This window comes from Pteronotus mesoamericanus, unplaced genomic scaffold, assembly GCF_021234165.1.
Source record: "Pteronotus mesoamericanus isolate MK-2021 breed Mesoamerican mustached bat unplaced genomic scaffold, CSHL_Meso_final contig_130, whole genome shotgun sequence".
NCBI lineage: Eukaryota > Metazoa > Chordata > Mammalia > Chiroptera > Mormoopidae > Pteronotus > Pteronotus mesoamericanus.
The window spans coordinates 31,153,077-31,176,668 of NW_026555060.1; the positions used below are offsets into that span (position 1 = coordinate 31,153,077).

At 39.9% G+C, this 23,592-nt stretch overlaps 2 pseudogenes; one reads left to right on the forward strand and one right to left on the reverse strand.

Moving 5' to 3' along the window:
- Positions 1–13,977: 13,977 nt before the first annotated feature.
- LOC129084852 (transmembrane protein 223-like) lies at positions 13,978–14,618 on the reverse strand (annotated as a pseudogene).
- A 1,246-nt stretch (positions 14,619–15,864) lies between these two features.
- Positions 15,865–23,081, forward strand: LOC129084857 (CCHC-type zinc finger nucleic acid binding protein-like; annotated as a pseudogene).
- The last annotated feature ends 511 nt before the right edge of the window (positions 23,082–23,592 follow it).

Here is a 23,592-nt window from a genome sequence, read left to right on the forward strand (position 1 = left end):
AATTTTACAAAACATTTAAGGAAGAGCTAACCCCTGTCCTTCTCAGACTATTCCACAAAATCCAAGAGGAGGGAAGACTCCCAGACTCTTTCTATGAGGCCAGCATCACCCTGATCCCAAAACCAGATAAGGACCCTACAAAGAAAGAAAACTACAGGCCCATTTCGCTGATGAACATAGACGCTAAAATCCTCAACAAAATATTGGCAAACCGCATCCAGCAATACATTAAAAAGATTATCCACCACGATCAAGTGGGATTCATCCCAGGGATGCAGGGATGGTTCAATATACGCAAATCAGTAAACGTGATACAGCACATCAATAAAAGAAAAGACAAAAACCACATGATCATCTCGATAGATGCAGAAAAAGCATTCGCTAAGGTACAGCACCCATTTATGATCAAAACACTCAGCAAAATGGGAATAAATGGGGCATTCCTCAACATAAGAAAGGCCATATATGAAAAACCTACAGCCAATATCATACTCAACGGGCAAAAACTGAAAGCTTTCCCACTAAGATTGGGAACACCAAGGATGTCCGCTCTCACCGCTTCTTTTCAACATCGTATTGGAAGTCCTAGCCACAGCGGTCAGACAAGAGAAAGAGATAAAAGGCATCCACATAGGAAAGGAGGAAGGAAAGCTATCATTGTTTGCAGATGACATGAAAGTGTACATAGAGGACCCTGTAGACTCTACCAAAAAACTCCTCACTGGTATCATTGACTAATGATAATCATGGACTAATAAGTGAATTTGGCAAAACAGCAGGATACAAAGTCCACATTCAGAAATCAAAGGCATTTTTGTACACCAGCAATGCAATAGAAGAAGAAGAAATCAGAAAAAAAATACCATTCGATATAGCAAGAAGAAAAATAAAGTACCTAGGCATAAATTTAACCAAAGACGTAAAAGACCTGTACGCAGAAAACTATACAACATTGAAAAGAGAAATGAAGGAAGACACAAATAAATGGAAGCACATACCGTGCTCATGGATTGGAAGAATTAATATCATCAAAATGTTCATACTACCCAAAGTAATTTATAGATTCAACGCAATCCCTATTAAGATACCAATGACATATTTCACAGAAATAGAACAGACATTTCAAAAATTTATATGGAACCATAAACGACCCCGAATAGCCTCAGCAATTTTGAGAAAGAAAAACAAAGTAGGAGGGATCACAATACCGGACATCAAACTCTACTACAAAGACACTATACTCCAAACAATCTGGTACTGGCACAAAACAGAGCCATAGACCAGTGGAACAGACTAGAAAGCCCAGAAATAAGCCCAGGTCTCTATGGGCATCTAATATTTGACAATGGGGGCAGAAGCATAAAATGGAGCAAGAATAGCCTCTTCAACAAATGGTGTTGGGAGAGCTGGACAGCTACATGCAAAAAATTGATACTGGATCATCAGCTGACACCATACACAAAAATAAACTCAAGATGGATAAAAGACTTAAATATAAGTCTCAACACCATCAAAGTTCTAGAGGAGAACATGGGCAGGAAACTCTCAGATATCCCATGCAGCAATTTTTTCACTGATATGTCTCCTAAAGCAAGGGACATAAAGGAAAGAATAAACAAGTGGGACCTCATCAAAATAAGAAGCTTCTGCACGGCTAAAGAAAACATCAGCAAAATGAAAAGGGAGCCAACCATATGGGAAAATATATTCGCTAATGATACAGCAGATAGAGGTTTGATCTCCAAGATATATAAAGAATCCACTCCAAGAAGACAAACGATCCAATCAAAAAATGGGCAAAGGACCTGGGCAGACGCTTTTCCAAGGAGGAGATACAGAGGGCCCAGAGGCATTTGAAAGGATGCTCAGCATCACTAGCCATCAGAGAAATGCAGATCAAAACCACCATGAGGTACCACCTCACACCAGTCAGAATGGCCATCATAAACAGATCAACAAACAACAGGTTCTGGCGAGGCTGTGGAGAAAAGGGAACACTAGTACACTGCCGGTGGGAATGCAGACTGGTGCAGCCATTGTGGAAAGAAGTGTGGAACTTCCTCAAAAACTGTAAATGGAACTGCCTTTTGATCCAGTGATTCCCCTGCTGGGACTATACCCTAAGAATCCCACAACACCAATTCAAAAGAACCTGTGCACCCCAATGTTCATAGCAGCACAATTTACAATAGCCAAGTGTTGGAAGCAACCTAAATGCCCATCAGTAGATGACTGGATCAAAAAACTATGGTACATTTACACAATGGAATACTATGCAGCAGAAAGGAAAAAAGAACTACTAAACTTCGCGACAGCATGGATGGAACTAGAGAGTATTATGCTAAGTGAAATAAGCCAGGGGGCAAAAGACAAATACCATATGATCACCTATAAGTGGAACCTAATCAACAATACAAAGATGCAAGGAAAATAAGACCAGTAACACTGAAAGGAAAAGAAACCAACAGAGACAAGAGGTGGAGGGGGCGGGGGAAAAGGAAAGGAATGGGTCGGGGAACGTATAGCAAGGTCTCATGGACAAAACCAAAGGGGAAGGATTGAAGTAGGGAGGGGGGAGGGTCAGGGGAAGGTGGTCGGGGGGAAGGCAGAGACAAATGTATTTGAAAAAATAAAGAAAATAAATTTTTAAAAAATAACAAAAAAAAAGAAATAAAACTCAACACCAAAAAAACAAAGCCAATTAAAAATGGGCAAAAGACCTGAATAGATATTTCTCCAAAGACGATATGTAGATGGCCAAAAGACATATGAAAAAATGCTTAATGTCACTAATCATCAGAGAAATGCAAATTAAAACCACAATGAGATATCATTTCACTCTTGTCAAAATGGCTATCATCAACAAATCAACAAACAAGTGTTGGCGAGAATGTGGAGAAAACAGAACTCCCTTGCACTGTTGGTGGGAATGTAGATTGGTGCAGGCATGGTGGAAGGCAGTATTGAGTTACCTCAAAAAATTAAAATGGAACTTAATTACCCAGTGATTCTACTTCGGGGAATATATTTGAATGAACCCAAAACACTAAAGAATATATGCACTCCTATATGTTCATATCAGTGTTATTTACAATAGCCAAGATTTGGAAGCAGCCCAAGTACCCATCAGTAGATGAGTGGATCAAAAAAGCTGTGGTACATGTACACAATGTAATACTACTCAGCTGTAAAAAAAAGAAGGAAATCTTACCTTTTGGTATAGCATGTGGGTCTGGAGACTATTATACTAAGTGGAATAAGCCAGTCAGTGAAAGACAAGTTGCAAATGATTTCTCTTATATGTGGAATCTAATGAACAAAATAACCTAACCAAAAAAACATAGAAACAGGCTCATAGATGCAGGGAACAGACTGACAACTGCCAGAGGAGAGGTTATGGAAGAGCTGTAAACTGGGTGAAAAAGATGAAGGGATTGATAAAAAAAAAAAAAACTTCATAGACAGACCAACAGTATGGTGATTACCATAGGGGAAAAGGGGGTGGGGGGAGGTAGTAAAGGATAAAGGGGGGATAAATGGTGATAAAAGGAGACTTGGCGATGGTGAACACACAACACAATATATAGGTGATGTATCATAGAATTTACCCCTGAAACCTATAATTTTATTAACCAATGTCACCCCGATAAATTCAATAAAATTATTTTAAACCTCCCCCCAAAAAACAATGAATGGGTCAATAACGAAATAAGAGAAGAAATCAAAAAATTTCTGGAAACAAATGAAAATGAACACATAACAGTCCAAATCCTGTGGGACCCAATGAAGGCACTCCTGAGAGGGAAGTTCATAGCAATAGAGGCCTACCTAAAAAAGATAGAAACATTTCAAATAAACAACCTAACCCTACAGCTTCAAGAACTGGGGAATCAATAACAAACATAGACCAGAACGAGTAGAAGGAAGGAAATAATCAAGATCAGAGCAGAACTGAATGACATAGAGACTAAAAGAACAATTCAAAGGATCAACCAATCCAGGAGCTGGTTCTTTGAAAAGATAAACAAAATTGACAAGCCTTTAAGCAGACTCATCAAGAAAAAAAGGGAGAGGACCCAAATTAATAATATCAGAAATGAAAGAAGAGATAACAACTGATACCACAGAAATACAAAGGATCGTCAGAAACTACTATGAACAATTTTATGCCAAGAAATTTGAAAACCTCAATGAAATGGACAAGTTTCTAGAAAAATATAACCTTCCAACACTGAGTGAAGAAGAAGCAGAAAGCTTGAACAGACTGATAACAGCTGGGGAAATTGAAGCAGTCATCAAGAAACTCCTGACACACAAAAGCCCTGGACCGGATGGTTTCACAGGAGAATTTTACAAAACATTTAAGGAAGAGCTAACCCCTGTCCTTCTCAAACTATTCCAAAAAATCCAAGGGGAGGGAAGACTCCCAAACTCCTTTTATGAGGCCAGCATCATCCTCATCCCAAAACCAAATAAAGACAAAACAAATGAAGAAAACTACAGGCCAATATCGCTGATGAATATAGACATTAAACTCCTCAACAAAATATTGGCAAACCACATCCAGCAGTATATTAAAAAGATCACCCACCATAATCAAGTGGGATTCATTCCAGGGATGCAAGGATGGTTCAATATTTGCAAATCAATAAACGTAATACATCACATAAACAAAAGGAAAGACAAAAACCACATAATTGTATCAATAGATGTGGGAAAAGCATTTGATAAGGTACCATATCCATTTTTTATAAAAACACTCAGCAAAGTGCTAAAGGGGATATATACCTCAACACAATGAAGGCCTTATATGAAAAACCTACAGCCAATATCATACTCAACGGGGACAAAAACGAAAAGCTTTCCCACTAAGATTGGGAGCAAGACAAGGTTGTGTGCTTTCACCACTTCTGTTCAACATAGTATTGGAAGTCCTAGCCACAGTGACCAGACAAGAAAAAGAAATAAAAGGCATCCAAATTTGAAAGGAGAAAGCAAAACTGTCATTGTTTGCAGATGACATGGTTGTGCAGATAGAAAACCCATAGATGCCACCAAAAACTACTCGACCTAATAAGTGAATTTGGCAAAACAGCAGGATAGAAAGTCAACATTCAGAAATTGAAGGCATTTTCATACACAGACATTTAAATATCAGAATCAGAAATCAGGAAAAGAATCCCATTTGCTATATCAACAAGAAAAATACAATACCCAGGAATAAACTTAACCAAGGAGGTAAAAGACCTGGACTCACAAAACTATACAATACTGAAGAAAGAAATTAAGGAAGACACAAATAAATGCAAGCATATGCCATGTTCACAGATTGGAAGAATTAACATCATCAAAATATCCATATTACCCAAAGCAAGTTATAGATTCAACACAATCCATATTAAAATACCAATAACATATTTCACAGATATAGAACAAACACTTCAAAAATGTATATGGAAGCATAAACAACTCCAAATAGCCACAGCAATTTTGAGAAAGAAGAACAAAGTAGGAGGAATCACAATATCTGACATCAAACTATATTACAAGGCCAGCGTAATCAAAACAGTCTGGTACTGGCATAAGAACAGACATATAGATCAATGGAACAGAATAAAGAACTGAGAAATAAACTCATGTCTCTATGGTCAATGAATATTTGAGAAAGGGGACAGAAGCTTAAAATGGAGTAAAAATAGCCTCTTCAATAAATAGTGTTGGGAGAGCTGGACGGCTACATGCAAAAAAGTGATACTAGATCCCAACTTACACCACACACAAAAAATAAACTCAAGATGGATAAAAAACTTAAATATAAGTTGCAACACCATAAAAGTCCTTGAGGAGAACATAGGCAGGAAACTCTCAGGTATTCCACACAATAATATTTTCACTGATGTGTCCCATAAAGCAGGGGACATAAAAGAAAGAACAAACAAATGTGACTTCATCAAAATAAGAAGCTTCTGCACAGCTAAAGAAAACATCAGCAAGATGAAAAGGGAACCAACCGTATGGGAAAATATATTTGCCAATGATACCTAGGACAAGAGTTTGATTTCCAAAATAGATAAAGCACTCACATGACTCCACTCTAGGAAGACAAATAATCCAATTAAAGAATGGGTTAAAGGACCTGAACAGACTCTTCTCCAAGGAGGACATAAACAGGGCCCAGAGACATATGAAAGGATGCTCAGCATCACTAGCCATCAGAGAAATGCAAATTAAAACCACAATGAGGTACCACTTCACACTGGTCAGAATGGCCATCATAAACAAGTCAGCAAACAACAGGTGCTGGCGAGGTTGTGGAGAAAAGGGAACCCTAGTACACTGTTGGTGGGAATGCAGGCTGGTGCAGCCACTGTGGAAAACAGTGTGGAATTTCCTCAACAAGCTGAAAATGGAACTGCCTTTTGACCCAGCAATTCCACTGCTGGGACTATACCCTAAGAATCCCAAAGGGCCAATTCAAAAGAACCTATGCACCCCAATGTTCATAGCAGCACAATTTACAATAGCCAAGTGCTGGAAGCAATGTCAGTGCCCATCAGTAAATGAGTGGATCATAAAAGTATGGTACATTTACACAATGGAATACTACATAGCAGAAAGAAAGAAAGAGCTACTTACCTCTCACAACAGCGTGGCTAGAACTGGAGAGCACTATGCTAAGCGAAGTAAGTCAGGTGGAGAAAGACAAATACCATATGATCTCCCCTATAAGTGGAACCTAATCTACAAAACAAACAGGCAAAAAAAATATAACCTGGGAACATTGAAAGAAAAAACAAACCAACAGTGGCATGAGGGAAAGAAGGAAGGAGATAACAGGGAAAGGAAGGGAAAGGAGGGGAAACGGTCAAATCAAGGAACATGTATAAAGGACCCATGGACAAAGCGAAAGTGGGAAAGGATTGAGGGTGGGAGGAAGTGGTGTTTGGGGCAGGCGGAGGTGGTGGCAGGAAAATGGAGACAAATCTATTTGAACAATAAAAAATAAAAACTTAGAAGTAGGTCAAAGCTCAGTCATGGGAATAGGAAAAAAATGTGGACAAGAAATTTGTTACAACTGGAGTATGGAAATTTTTAGGGGTGTAGAAAAACTTCTTTGATGTTCTTCCATTGACAATGTGCTATGCTGTCCAAGCAAAACTTGGACTCAGCATCTGCGATGCAGTATTATGGACTGGAATGGAAGTGGGATGGGAGTGTTGGGTTGAATGGAAGAGGGGAGGATGGAGATTCAGAAGCACTTGCATCTTGATATTAAAAAGCAGGCACCAACAGACTATAGAGATTGGAGATGGGGAATGAGGAGGGAAAAGTGTTGAAATGGGCTGAGAAAATGTTCTCCTCTTCTTACACATGTGTGTGCATGGTCTGGGATGCAGCTCTCTGCCTGCCAGAGAACATTGACAGAATATATGATGTACACCCACACCTCCTTATGCCCCATGATACTGCACCAATGATTCTTACCTCTCCTCCATCAATCTCTTGCTCAGAAGATTCAAAGACTCCAACACCTATAAGATCAAGTACATAATCTTCAGCCTGCCAATGTAAACTTTTCTACCCTCCACTCTGACCAGGCTGCTGTATTACATGCTGTCCTGTAAACACCAGTGCTGCTCCCCTTATTTCCCTTCTGTCCATCGACCAGAACCATTTCCAATCGCACCGCCTAAGAGCTCCGCCATGGGCCCATCACAGTCTCATCCTCCCAACTAAGTGCTCATTTTCACTTATTTGACAGTTATTGTCAGTTAACTTCCTCCCATATGTTTAAAGTGCAATGTGATGTTTGATGTATATAAACGTTGTGAAATGAGCATCACAATCAAGCTAATTAGCATATCCATCACCTCACAGTTATCTTTTTGTATATATGTGAGTACAATTAAAATCTGTTCTCTCAGCAAATTTCAAACACACAAGAAAGTCTTAGCTATAATCGCTATGTTAAATATTAGATCTCCAGAACTTATTCATCCTGGATAACTGAAACTTTGTATTCTTTCGCCAACATCTCCCATTTTCCCCTTCTCCAGCCCCTGGCAACTACCATTTTACTCTCTAATTCTATAAATTTGATTCCTCATATAAGAGGGATTATGCAGTATTTGTCTTTCTGTGTCTGGCTCATTTAATTTAGCATACTGTCCTTCAGCTTCATCTGTGTCTTCACAAATACAGAATTTTCTTCTTTAAGGTTGAATACTATTCCATTCTGTGTGTGTGTGTGTGTGTATGACATTTTCTTTGCCTGTTCATCTGTTGATGGGCACTTAGGTTCTGTCCATATCTTGACTGTTGTGAAGGATGCTGAAGTGAGCACGGGAGTGCAGATATCTTATTGACATACTAGTCTTATTTCCTCTGGATATATATGCAGAGGTTGAATTGTTGGATGGTATGATAGTTCTTGTTTTATTTTTGAGAAACCTGTATACTATTTTCATAATGGCTGTTCCATGTGAGTAAACTTTTTGTATTTTATTTTTCTTCCCTACTTCCCTAATTTGGAGCTTGTTGTATGTAATAGTATTCCACTGTATACGTTAGTGCTATGCAAATATTAGGCATCCCTTAACATTTGAGGAAAGAATGGTCTCTTATCTCATAGACCTACAGATTAACATCTCTTGGTTCAGCATCGGGCAGAAGAGTACAGACATATTGAGCTTTACCCCAGAATACTAGATGTATCTCTTGGTCCTTATTACTGCCCACTAGTAATTCTTTTTTATTATATTCTTTGTGCTTGGTATGTAAAACATTTCTTCATGAAAGGTTCTGGAATTCTTTTTTTTAAACCAGTTGCCAGGTAGTTTTTATTCCTACATTAATCTGTCCAATATCTATGCACACAACCAGCACCATAGTTCTTTAGGGTATGCAACTGTTATCTCCTATATCTGGTGTTTGGGGTTCCCTGGCAGATGCATTTCCATGAGTAACTGTGAAAGAAAAATATTGTGTGGTACACTGAACAGACCAACAAGGAAAAAATTATACAAGGATCAAATGACAAAATGTTATGGAAACACCACTAAGAGAATAAATCATCTGAAAAAAATAGACTAATAGCTAGCTAGCTAGCCAGCTAGCTAGCTTTGAGCAGTCAGGTAAGGTAGGCAGCTAGATGTTTTTCATTTCTAATTAGATCAAAAGAGAAAATTTGGTTTAAGCTCTTTAGATGACCCTGAAAAAATAAGGCCTACGAAGAGGAGATACTAAGTGTTTGAGATCTTCAGCATTTTGGTGGAATAGATGTTTTAGTGAAAAGTGATTAATTGTGAAAATAGTACCATTAATCAGCAAAAGAGTAAAAGATGTAACAGCAGAAGTGCTGAAGCATTCCTGTCCTTCCATGCCCTATTCTCTGTGGTTAGGGGCTGGGTCTTTGAAAATTACACTTCCCAGATGATCTAGCCCTTGTTTCTGGGTAGGTTTGGCCAATGGCAAATCCTAAAAAAAAGTTGGGAGGCAGATGAAAAACGAGAAGATATAGTCCTTCCTTTTTATCTACTTCTAACGCCATCTTTATAAGCAAGAGATGGTTCCAGGTTCCAGCAGCTTTTGGCAGGTCCAGCAAAGAGAGCAGTGGTTGGCCACCATCAGCTTCTGGGAGTTACAGGCTCTGAAAATTTTTGCAGTTACTGCAGCATCGATTTCAATAGCAGCAAGTTTCCACCAGTATCAGCCCTAAGTACTCCTAGACTCATGTAACATCAGCTCCTTCTTTTTATTCCTCTAGCCTTTGCTTCCTCCAGTACAAATCTCTGAGTTATTTCCATTTTGTTCCTCAGCTCTTCAGACATTTTAGTAACCAAATCCTTGTATTAAAAAAGAGTTCTGTTTAGCCTTCCATTTCTAGTCAAGATGAAGTAATAAGGAAAAAATTTAGAACCAAGTCAAGCCTATGCTGGTCCCAGCTTGCTACCTTGAGAGAGTTGTTCTGGGGTGGTGCCAGGAGGAGGAGCCCAGGCGGAGATCAGCAGACTTCCTGGGTTGGAGAAGGAGCTGAGTGTCCAGAGAGATCAAGGCCATTAGAGTTCACAAGGAGGAAGACAGAGAAAAGGGCACTGCTGAGAGAGAGCCCAGATACCTGCAGATTATGGAAATTCTGCTTTAGTGTTCTAAATTTCACCAGAGGACTGATCACCAAATGTACGTAAGGAAACTTCTCAAGGCCAGGAAAAGAGCTACCCTAAAGGACTAGAGAGGTAACAACACTCAGCTTACATGGGGTTGAGAATAATTCCTGTTTCCACCAGACAGCCTGAATCACTTTCTAATTCCATAATTCACGGAGCATTAGGTAGGGTGCTGAGAAGGGCCATGACTCAGTAGTGGGAATAAGTATCCCTAGACTAAAAGGTGCTCCAATCCTGCCTAACACCTTAAAAGCAAGACCTCAAAGGATCAAAATACATCCAAGAACAAAACTCAGGAACTTTTACCGGAATGCAAAGGATATCCATTAACCAAGAAGGTAAAACCCAAAATTCAGTCAAGAATTAGCAGCCATGCAAACAAACAGAAAAATACGACTCACAATGATATCATGACCAATCAAAATCAAAGCAGAACTAACATAGATGTTAGAATTAGCAGGCAAGCATATTCAAACAGTACAAATAACTTTTCCATTAGTTTAAAAAGCTAAAGGAAAGATCATACATGTTAAGTAGAGGCATAGCAGATAATTTTTTAAAACCCCAAATAAATCTTTTACAGTTGAAACTACACTCAGATTTTATTTTTTTATTTTTATTTTTTTGTTCAAATATATTTGTCTCCACCTTACCACCATCACTTTCCTCTACTCCTTTCCCCTACCTCCCTCCCTCAGTCCTTCCCCACTTTGGCTTTGTCCATGAGTCCTTGCTATATGTTCCTTGACTTGACCCTTCCTTTCCCTTTCCCTGCCCACCTCTCCCTCCTTCCCTCTTGACTCTGTTGGTTTCTTTTTTCTTTCAGTATTGCTGGTCATATTTTCCTTGTTTGTTTGTTTTGTTGGTTAGGTTCCATTTATAGGTGAGATCATATGGTATTTGTCTTTTGCCCCCTGGCTTATTTCACTTAGCATAATGCTCTCTAGTTCCATCCATGCTGTCACGAAGGGTAGTAGTTCTTTTTTTCTTCCTGCTGCATAGTATTCCATTGTGTAAATGTACCATAATATTTTGATCCACTCATCTACTCATGGACATTTAGGTTGCTTCCAATACCTGGCTATTGTAAATTGTGCTGCTATGAACGTTGGGATGCATAGGTTCTTTTGAATTGGCCTTTTGGGATTCTTAGGGTATAGTCCCAGCAGTGGAATTGCTGGGTCAAAAGGCAGTTCCATTTTCAGCTTGTTGAGGAAATTCCACACTGTTTTCCACAGTGGCTGCACCAGCCTGCATTCCCACCAGCAGTGTACTAGTGTTCCCTTTTCTCCACAACCTCGCCAGCCCTTGTTTGCTGACTTGTTTATGATGGCCATTCTGACCAGTGTGAAGTGGTATCTCATTGTGGTTTTAATTTGCATTTCTCTGATGGCTAGTGATGCCGAGCATCCTTTCATATGTCTCTGGGCTCTCTGTATCTCTTCCTTGGAAGAGAGTCTGCCCAGGTCCTTTGCCCATTTTTTAATTGGATTGTTTGTCTTCTTGCAGTGGAGTCATGTGAGTGCTTTATCTATTTTGGAGATCAAACTCTTGTCCTAGGTATCATTGGCAAATATATTTTCCCATACGGTTGGTTCCCTTTTCATCTTGCTGATGTTTTCTTTAGCTGTGCAGAAGCGTCTTCTTTTGATGAAGTCACATTTGTTTGTTCTTTCTTTTATGTCCCCTGCTTTATGGGACATTACACTCAGATTTTAAAGTACACTGGATGGAGTTAACAGCAGATTAAACATTGCAGAAGAAAAAATTAGTGATTTGAAGACATAGCAATAGAAATCATGTAAAATAAAATACAAGGGTAAAAAATAACAACAACAACAACAACAAAACACAACTGTGAACTCTGGAAAAAAAATCCAAAAAAAAAGCTATCCAAAATAAAACACTGAGGGAAAAAGACTAAAAAAAATAACAACACATGAAAAGACCCTCAATATCACTAACACTTAGGGAAATACAAATCAACACTACAATGAGTTACCACCTGACACACATCAGACTAGCTAAAACAAAGCAAAACAAAACAGAAAATAACAACTGGTGGAAAAGGTGCGGAGAAATTAGAACCCTTGTGCACCATTGGTGAGTGGTGCAGTGCTGAGGAAAACAGTATAGAGTTTCTCAAAAACTTAAAAATGAAGCTTCCATATGAATCAGAAATTCCACTTGTGGATATACACCCAAAAGAATTTAAAGCAGGATCCCAAAAAGATATCTGTATACCCATGTTTATAGCAGCATTATTCATAATAGCTAAAGCATGGAAGTAACCCATACATCAACAAGCAAATGAATAAACAAGATGTGCCCTATACATACAATGGAATATTATGCTGCCTTAAGGAGGAAAGATATATTCTAATAGGCTATAGGACAGATGAACCTCAAGGATATTATATTAACAAAATAAGCTAATTACAAAAATGCAAATATTGTCTGATTCCATTTATATGAGTTCCTTGAAATAGTCAAAATCTTAAAGACAGAAGGTCGAATGGTGGTTGCCAGGGTGGTAGAAAGTGGGGGATGGGGAGTTACTGTTTAATGGGTACAGAGTTCCAGTTTTGCAAGATGAAAAGAGTTCTGAAGATGGATGGTAGTGATGGTTGCACATCAATGTGAATATATTTAATGACACGAATTATACACTTAAAATGGTAAATTTTGTGTTATGTATTTTTACCACAATTTTCTTTAGAAAAAGAGTATTTACTGTTTGAGTCCATTTATTTTATATAAATTTCTAAAAAATGTGAACAAATGTACAATGACAGAAAGCAGATTGTCAGAGGAGAAGACAGGAAGGAGCAGGAGTGAGGATTACAAGAGAGCACTGTCTTGATTGTGGTTTTATAGGTGTAGACATATCAAAACTCATCAAACTGTATGCTTCAAATATGTTCCGTTTTTGCATGCCAACTAAACCTCCAATAAAACTATTTGTAAAAAAAAAAAAAAAAAAATCACCTTTGATATTCCTGGCCAGTTTCTGGACTTTGGGGGTTTTTAATCTGTTTCGCTTTTTTATTTGTTGGTGGTGGAGTTGGTCTCTGACTGAAATGTTCCTTGGCCTTACCAGCTGGTAGGATCCAATTAGGTCATGTTATTGACAATAACCTATAATTCCTTGATTGTTGTTCCACCTGCTAGTGTAGAACTTCAGCCCTACAAACACCCACGCACATACACACATAGAATCTCATGCAGATACTTTCGGGCATCTGCGGGATCTAGTTGGCAGGACTGCATTTGCACTAAAACGAGTTGCTTGTGCCTTAGAGGCCCACCAAATCCTCCAAGAAACATGTATCCTCTGGTTACGCCTATAGTTTTTCTTTCCATCAGCTTCTCACACATGTCCAAGGGGCCAGACCAATGGAGCAATCTCAGGAACACGCCAGGATATCCTCTCTATTCCCCCTTGTTCTTCTCCCCTTGGTTCACTCCTCCAAAACTGCAAAGTGATCCCTGCTTCCTACCCTGTAGGTTCATCAGGCATGCCCAGAAAGATGTGAATTCCATTGGCCAAGTCAAGTGAATGCCATTTCCAATCCACATATATCAAGAAGACAGTTTTGAAATATCTGTTAGGCCCATGGATTTAAGTTCTCCATATATTCATTTTGTTTTGTTGCTATTGCTGTTTTTCAGGTATCTGCCCTTGGGATGACTGCTTTTATTTTTTTGTTCATGAATCTTGGGCCCCGTTGTGTGATTCTGGTTGTCACCCATTCCTTATGTTCAGTTTTCATCCTGCCCTGGGTGGGGTAACTGTCCCCCAGTTGTTTTTTCACAGGCTATGGTAGGCACCCACAGTGTTGTCAAAGGGTTTCCTGTGTTGGAGAAATGACCAGCTTCATCCAAGAGGAAGTAGAAACACTGGCCTTTGACCTTCAGGGGCAACAGGGCAGGTGCCTCACCCCGTTGGGCCATGCAGGATGCCTGGTTCGAGGGAACAGTGAAATAGTCGCCCAAGCTAAAGGGGGCATGAGTGGTGAAGGTCACCTGTTCATCTATAGCCTGGGCTCTCCTGTAGCATCACTGATTGCTTAGAGAGGAAGGAAAAGATGAGCTCAAGTACCAGGGTACAGGTGGTGCCACAAACGATGGGCAAGCCATAACACCAGAGTGTGGAGCAGATGTCCAGGCAGCCTCCGTTTGGAAACTCCACCGCGCTGGGACCAGGTTGAGCCAAGGAGGCCATGGCCAGGGAGGCCCAAAAGACACCCTGGCCAGTGCAGAAATGCCTGAGAGCTGTGAAGAAGTAGCCCTGCTCATGCTGGACAAGCAGCACATCCCGTGGCAGGGTCGCCTTATACAGGGTTTGGTGCATGGGCAGGTCTGCAGGGCAACAGGCAATCACACTGGCCACTGCTGCCCAGGTGCCACCAGGTCCTGCTCGGTGCCGCTTCTGGGAGGGATAACCTCCATGTATTCATTTTACAAGTAGGCAATACCACTCCTGAGGGAAAACCCGCAAACAGAAGGCTCCAGAGTGGATGGGATAGGCTAATATGCCAAGTATTACATTTTGGTGGAGTTAGGAATTAAAGCATGGCACTATGTTCCACACCCCTGCAACCACCTACACTGAGACCCATAAAAACAAAGTCACCAGAAGCCTATTTACCGGGTTCAAAGAACACTCCACTGGGTGTGGTCAAAAAAGGGGGGGAAATATGGGACAACCAGGAGAACTGGTTTCCTTGCCTCCACTACTCTCACTGCCCAAGCTGTGAAGGAAAAGCAGAAAGGAAATAATGACATCTACGCTTAATGGCTCCACCTTCCCCCTGCTCTGGGGTCTGTGGAGGAAGGGAAGGTTCTGATACACAGTGTTCCACTAAAATGAGAGGACTGGGAACCTAAGTAACCATGCAAAGTGATAGAGATGTTAATTAGCTTGATTGTGGTAATCTTTTCACAATACATTCATGTATCAAAAAATCAAAGTGTACCTCTTAAAAAAAGTATATACAATTTTTATGTCAAAAACTATCTCAATAAAGCTGTTAGAAGAGTTGGGGGAGGGTGCTAGGGGAGTCTGGCTGTTTAGAGAGCACAGCCAGGAATACCAATCCTGTACCACTAGGAGTGGGAAAATCAAGAACGAGCTTCCAGGGACACCTCTGAGTTTCCCTCGGGGCAAATGTGGCCTGAACAGGACCTAAATGTTTCAATGTATCCACATGTAGAAGAAAGGTTAACTTAGGGCATGGGCAGGCACACTTTCCGTGGCATCACTGAGGAGGCAGCCTGAGAACCTCCCATAGTTCCCAAAGGAGTGGAGGCCAAGAACTGCAGTGGGTCTCTGTGCCAGGAAGTGAACAGCACCCACAGACTTGCCTGCTGCCACCTGCCAAGACCTGGAACAGGAATCGTCAGCACTGGAAACGTCTGGAGCAGAAACTGGAGAGAGACCCCGTCTCCCCAATGTGTGGCCAGTTGTAGCCACCACCAGTCTCTCCCTCCCAGAATCCCAGACTGCCTGTGCCCTGACGGCAATACCAGAGCTAGAAGGCATGGATTCCTGAGGTAGAATTTTGAACTAAACTCTGACTGAGTTAATAATTAGCCTGAGAAATTAATGAAGTGGACAGAAGGGAAACATGGAATGGCTAAGATTCAACTGAAGGCACCTGGCAGATCAGAGATTTAGAATCAGAAATCAAATATCATGACTCCAAAATGCTGCTGTCACCCCGGGCCCTGCACAGGTAACTGCTCACTCTGCCTGGAAAAAAAATCAGATGGCATCTTTGCTCCCCAAAGTGCACCTTTGGGATTCATAGTTTTTTCCTTTCCTTTTCTCCAATAGTTCCCCTCCTTAGAGTTTTATCGATCTTTACAAATTAACAAACCATTTGCTGCAGCTCAAAGGAATCCTATAAGAAAATGATATTAGAGAATAAATAAGCTGCAAGTATAGCAGGTCATGTTATACCTCTAACGGATACAGGTGTTCCCAAATGTTCAGTGCCTCACCATGCACTGAATTCTGTTGTCCACCCTCTTAAACTCAGGTATGGCTATGTGTCACGGGGGGCGGGGGAGCAACGCGTTGTGGGGAGCACAGGTGCAGGCGCTCCTGAATCTGAGGGTTACTGTCCAGAGCCAGCTCAGGAGGAAGCGAGGTTCTGAATCCCACAGACCGTCCTGGGGTTGTCACAGGTGGGGGAATAAACATGGGTGGTCACACACACGTCTCTGTTTGCCAGGAGAGGGGACATGGCTCTCCCCTCTAGCAGAGAGCAGGCCCCGAAACCTCCCCCTGCCCCCCCCCCGCCCCCGCCCCCGTGTCCAAAGGCTTTTATTGAGAACCATACGCACAGGGGTATGCATGCAAAGCTCATCAATCAATGTCAAAAGGCTATGTTTACAGAAAAGAGACATAGATCATGGATAACAATTGGGGGAACACAAGAGATCTGCCTCAGGCCAGGGTCTATGAATAATGTAAATCTCCTTCCCAGTATGAGCCCATTATCATAGCTTTTGAGGGAAGAACAAAGCAGGCTTAGAGGAACTTACTTCTAGGCCCGATTGTCCCCGGGAACTGCCCAATCCAGTTTAGGGCTGTACCTGCCTTTAGTATTGTTTCAAGCCTGAGTCAGGCAGGCAGGGCAGAGCCACCAAGAGATAAGGAGACTTCTTTCAGATAGAATGAGGACTCTGGCCATGTCCAAGCCAAGCCAAAGGGTGTGGACCTTTTTGCCCTTTCTCTGTGTCCCCCAAGTCCTTGTCTGCTGCCCATACTGGCCGATGTCTAGCTTAGGTCGTCCCTCCTCTTGAGAAAACTTACCCATCATCAACAAGCGACCATCACAGGGCCAAGCAGGGAGATGCGAGAGGGGCCGGGGCTGTGCCCCTGCTACAGGGACAGGTTTTTTTCTCCTCAGTGGCCTGTTTTCGCAAGGTTTCCTTAATTATTTCCAGCCTTGGGGCCCTCTTGCCTGTGGGCAAGGCTACGGTCCCTGACACCAGACAGGGCATTTTCCAACAGCTAAGTGACTAGCTTTGACTAATAAATGTGAGAATCATGGGTGTTACCTCTGGACTGAAGCTTTAAAAGAGAGCACATGCTTCACCACAACAACTGCCCAAGCAGAAGTTTCTCCGTTACCCTGGGTCTCAGTGTGAAGCCAACCTGAAGCAGAGTCTTAGCCAAACTGTAATAAAATGGAACTTGAATAAAACTTACGCTGTTAAAAGCCACTAATATTTGGGGGCCATTTGTCACTGAAGTCTAATTTGCCTCACTCTGATATCCTACCTTTCAGTGATGCACACAAATTATAGCTTCTGTAACCTATAATAAATCTATAATTAATCAGGCTGACCCCACCTACTAGTCCACAGGAAATTTAGCAAAATGTCCCATACAATTGAAACGATCCCTGCAGGCAATGTTCAGTCTCTTTTTAATAAAAATGCTCAGTGTCTCAAATATCCTCTCCTGTTTTTTGCACTGAAATCATTTCCAGGTATCATGGAGGAGAGGAGGTGGGGGAGAATTGTCCATGCAACTTCATGCCCATGGGAAACAACCTGGGATCTAAAAGGCCATAATCCTCTGTATTTCCAGACCCCGACATCGATTGCCCAGCTGGAATTCTCAGCTGCAGCTGCAGTGGTCATGAAATGTGCCTTAATCTCTCTAGGTCCCAGTACCACCCCTGAAAGCTCTTCCCTGCTGACCCAGCTTTATCTCAGTTCCAACAGGCTTCATAGACTATTCTGGAGGAGCCTGCAACTCACAACAACTTCACTTCTGTTCCCAACTTGCAGATGAGAAAATGAAGGCAGAAGGAGGCTAAGTCATAGCTAGTGTGTAGGAAAACTCAACTCAAGCACCTTGAACTCTGACTTCAAAACCTATAGGCTCACAGTCATCACAGAGCTCTGTGGCACTAGGACATAGCAAAGACACCGGCACTTCCTTTAGAGCAGTCTCTGGGTTGAGTTTCTGTCTTTCATTGAATTTGTTCATTTCATCTATGTCATCAAATTATTACTCATAAATATCCTTTTATTGTCTGTAGCATCTGTTGTGACATGTATTCTTTCATTCATATTATTTGTAATTTGTGTCTCGTCACTTTTTCAAAAAACTACCTACTGGTGCCCTTGATTTTCTCAAATGATTTTCTGTTTCAATTTCAATTATCTTCTAATAATGTTATTTCTTTATTCTGCTTACTTTTAGTTTTATTTGCTCTTCTTTTCTACTTCTGTTAAGTGGAAGTTGAGATCATCAATTTGAAATCCTTCTCTTTACTACAGGAATTCAGTGTGATAAATTTGCCTCTAAGTTTGCATTAGCTGCAGCTCACAAATTTTGAAATGTATCTTCATATAATTCAGTTAAAAATTTCTATCTGATCTTATAATTTCTGACTTGACCCATGAATTATTTAAAAATATATTATTGGTTTTCCAAATAGTTCTTTCGTTCTCCTTTCAGTTGTTTAATGTGTCTCGAAGCCCTGTTATAAAGTAATTTAACATTTAAATTGCCATGTCTTCTTGTTTAATTTATCTTGTTAGTATATGATGTCCTTCTGTATCCCTGGTAATAATCTTTATTTTTTTATTCAAATTCTTTGAATTCAAGATCCGATATTAATATAGCTCCAATACCCTTTTGAGTGTTAGCATGATGTGTTATTCCCCATTGTTTTAACTCATTTGTGTCTTTATATTTAAAATGGATTTCTTAGAGTGATAATATAGTAGGGTTTTGCTCTTTAAATCTAATTTCACAGCCCTGGCTCTTGTGGCTCAGTTGGTTGAGCATCATCACACAAAGAAAAAGGTCACTGGTTTGATTCCTGGGCAACGCACATGTCTGGGTTGGGGGCAGGTCCCCAGTTCGGGTTTGTGCAAAAGGCTACCAATCAATGTTTCTCTCCCTCTCTTTGTCTCTCCCTTCCCAGCCAAATAAATAAGTAAATCATCTTTACTTTTTTATTTATTTTTAAATCATGTTTATTCTATTACAGTTGTCTCAATTTTTCCTCTTTTGCCCTCCTCCTCCCATCCCATCTTGCCCCCTACTCTCACTATCAATTCCCACTCTGTTGTCCATGTCCATGGGTCATTCATACATGTTCTTCGACTAGTCCCATCTCCTTTATTCCACCATTGTCCTCCTTCCCCATCCCTTCTGGTCACTTTCAGTCTGCTCCATGTTTCCATGCCTGTGGTTTATTTTCTTCATTAGTTTATTTGTTGAATAGATTCCACTTATAGGTGAGATTATATGGTATTTGTCTTTCACCAACTGGCTTATTTCACTTAGCATAATATTCTCCAGTTCCATCCATGTTGCCACAAAAGGTAGGAGTCCTTTCTTTCTTTCTCTTTCTTCCTTCCTTCCTTCCTTCCTTCCTTCCTTCCTTCCTTCCTTCCTTCCTTTCTTCCTTCCTTCCTTCCTTCCTTCCTTCCTTCCTTCCTTCCTTCCTTCCTTTCTTTCTTTCCTTCTTCCTTCCTTCCTTATGCAGATTGATTTCTTTAATGTCAAAATCCATTGTGAAATGTTAAAAAATTTAAATCCATTCTAAAGCCTCAGCAATTAAAACAACATGACATCAGCACAGAAATAATCAAGTGGATCAATGAAATAAAATGAGCATTCTTGAAACAAACTTATATATCTGTCTAAAATGTAATATATAATTAAATTGTATTTCAAGTCAATGGGGAAAATAAGGCTTATTCCACAAATAAGGTATATGGGCCATTATTACTTGAAATAAAACAAATATAGAGCCCTATTTCACACATTATACAAAAAATATTCAGGTGAGTTAAAAATCAATACGTAAAAACTAAGGAGTTTTAGGAAAAAATACAAAATAATATTTTTCTTACCCTGAAATAAAATATTCCAACCCAGAAGCTATAAAGTAAAATATTGACAATATGACTATATTAAACATTTAAGACTATACAGTAATATACATATGAACAAATTAAAGGACAAGTAATAGAAGAGGAAAGTATTCGCAACACATCTAAAAGAGGGTTAATAGTTTTTTGGGGTTTTTTGGGGGGGAAAACTACAAACATTTTGTCAATAAGTGGATAAAGGATACCAAAAAAGTCATTTAAAGCTTTTTAAAAATCATAGAAATAGGCAAGAAATATTCAAAAACAGGTTTAGTTTCAACAAATAATGAAGTAACAATTAAAATAACACATCATTGTCACAATCAGATTAATAAGTATTAAAAATATTGGTAATATAAAGTGTTGGTGACTGTGAAAGGAACCGAGTATTCATAGACTCTTTTTTTTCATCATCTTAAAGCAGTCCCTTTAGCATATCTTGCAGTGATGGTTTGGTGGAGGTGTGTTCTTTTAGCCTTCTTCTGTCTGGGAAACTCGTTATTTTGCCTTCCATTTTAATTGAGAGCCTTGCTGCGTAGAGCAGTCTTGGTTGCAGGCCTTCACTTTTCAAGACTAGAAATGTTTTTTACCATTCTCTTCTGGCTTGTAGTGTTGCTGTTGAGAAGTCAGCTGCTAGCCATCCTGGGGCTCCCTTACATGTTACTACCTGTTTCTCCCTTGCTGCCTTTAGGATTCTCTGTTTGTCTTTGATATTTGCCATTTTAATGATGATGTATCTTGGAGTGGGCCTCATTGGGTTCCTCTTGAATGGGACCTTCTGTGCTTCCAGGACTTGTGTGACTTTTTCTCTCCTCAAATTAGGGAAGTTTTCCATCATTACTTTTTCAAACAGGTTCTCTGTCCCTTCCTCCTCCACTTCTCCTTCTGGTATTCCTATTATACGGATATTATTACTTTTCAAATTGTCCTGCACTTCCCTATATGCCTCTTCATTCTTTTCGAGTCTTTTTTCATTTTCTTGCTCTTTCTGGGAGCTTTTTTCTACCTTGTCCTCCATCTCATTGATTCGATCCTCTGCTTCATCTAGCCTGCTTTTGATTCCTTCTACTGTGTTCTTCAATTCAGAAATTGTATTTTTCATTTCTTCTTGTCTCTTATCGATAGTTTCTATGTCTTTTTTCATGGTGATATAGTTTGCAGTAAGTTCCTCATGGTTTCCCTGTAGTTTTTGGTAATTCTCTCTGAGCTCACTGAGCTCATTGAGCTTCTCTAGAACCGTTGCTTTGAACTCAGTATTTGATAGTTTACTTGTCTCTATTTCATTTATTTCTTTTAAACTCTAGAAGTTTAGTTGTTATTTTGTAAAAACAAAAAGTAACAATGACAAACAAGATAAATGTTTATTTTTCTTTCACGTTTAAGAAGTTCAAAGGGTGATAGTCCAGACTGGTTTTGTCCTCCTGGTGTTTGGGACCAGGCTCCTTCCATGTTCTTTCTACTCTATGGATGGCTTGTGAATTGCATTTCCAAGAATTCCCATAGTCAAATATGACTACTGGAGCTCTAGTTATTATGTCTGCACTTTAGCCAGCAAAGAGGAAGAACATCACAAAATGATAAAGGAATCAAGCCAACAAATCTTTTTTTATTTTTAATTTTTCCACCTTTATTGAGATTTAATTGACAAATAAGATTGTGTAGATTTAAAGTTTGCAAATACACACACACAAACACACACACACATACCAACAAACCTTTAAACACTTATAAACCTCTATGCAGCCAATATAAAAGCACCTAAATATATAAAGCAAATATTGATGGACATAAAGGGAGAGAGAGACAGTAATACAGTCATAGTAGGGGAATTTAACCCCCCATTGATATCACTGGATAGATCTTCCAGACAGAAAAATCAACAAGAAAATATTAAATGACTCATTAGACCAGATGGAATTAATTGATATTTTTAGAGCATTTCACACCAATGCTGCAGAATATACATACTTCTCAAGTGCACACAGAACATTTTCCTGGACAGACCACATGTTATGGCATGAAGCAAATCTCAACAGATTTAAGAAGATTGAAATCATATCAAGCATCATCTCCAACCGCAATGATATTAAACTAGAAATCAATTACAGAAAACAAGTAAAAAACACACGAACCATGGAGGCTAAATAACATGTTACAAAACAAGAAGGGATTAACAACAAGATCGAGGAAAAATCAAAAGAAGCCCAAAGTGAGTAGAAAAAAGGAAATAATAAAGCTCAGAGTGGAAATAAATGTAAGAGTCCAAAAAATAATACAAAAGATGCAACATTAAAAGAAACAATGAAACCAATAACCAGTTCTTTGAAAAGATAAACAAAGTTGGTGTGGTGCAGGTAAGGGCTCTCCTGAAAATAAAGAGCTGCCACCATGTGAGCCACTTACCTTGTCCTGCAGATCAGTGTACACTGCTGCAGGCCGGCTCAAATGCCAAAGATGTAAAGATGCCAAACTGCAGCTGTGAGAAGCAATGAGGGCTTCAAATGTGGACGATTTGGCCACTGGCCCTAGGAAGAACCTACTCATTCTTCCTAGGTGGAGGCTGTGGGCATGGAATGAGAAACCATGGCAGAGTGGTTTCCTGTTTGTTTTCTCTTCTTTTCCAGATATCTGTTATTGCTGTGGTGAGTCTGGTTATCTTGCCAAAGATAGTGATCTTCAGGAGGATGCCTGCTTTAGCTGCTGTAGAGTGGCCACACTGCCAAGGACTGCAAGGAGCCCGAGAGAGAGTGAGAACAATGCTGCTACAACTGTGGCAAACTAGGCCGTCTGGCTCAAGACTGTGACTATGCAGATAAGCAGAAGTGTTATTCTTGTGGAGAATTTGGACACATTCCAAAAGACTTCACCAAAGTGAAGTGTTATAGGTGTGGTGAAATTGGTCCTGTAGCCATCAACTGCAGCAAGACGAGTGAAGTCAACTGTTACTGCTGTGGCAAATCAGGGCACCTTGCACAAGAATGCATGACTGAGGCCACAGCTTAATTATTTTCTTTTGTTGCCCTTTCTTTTTCTGATTTATGGTCGTATTATTTTCTCTGAATTTTCTTCACTGGCCAAAGGTTGGCACATAGAGGCTACTTCCAGGCCAGTGAGTTTCCCTTTCCATGTAGAAGGAGGAAAGGGGTAGGAAATATCAACTTCAAAAGAATTCCTAGAAACATGCAAGACTGCATCAAGAAGAAAGAGAAAATCTGAACAGACCAATTATGATCAATGAAATCAATGCAGTAATTTAAAAACTCCCAACAAACAATAGTCTTAGACCAGATGGCTTCACAGATGAACTTTACCAAACATTAAAAGAAGAATTTATACCTACCCCTCTCAAACTATTTCAAAAAAATTCAAGAGGAGGGAAGGCTTCTAAGCACACTTCATGAGGCCAGTATTATCCTTATTCCAATACCTAACAAAGACATTACCCAAAACATAAAATTATAGGCCAATATCCCTGATGAACATAGATGCAGAAATCCTCAACAAAATATTAGCA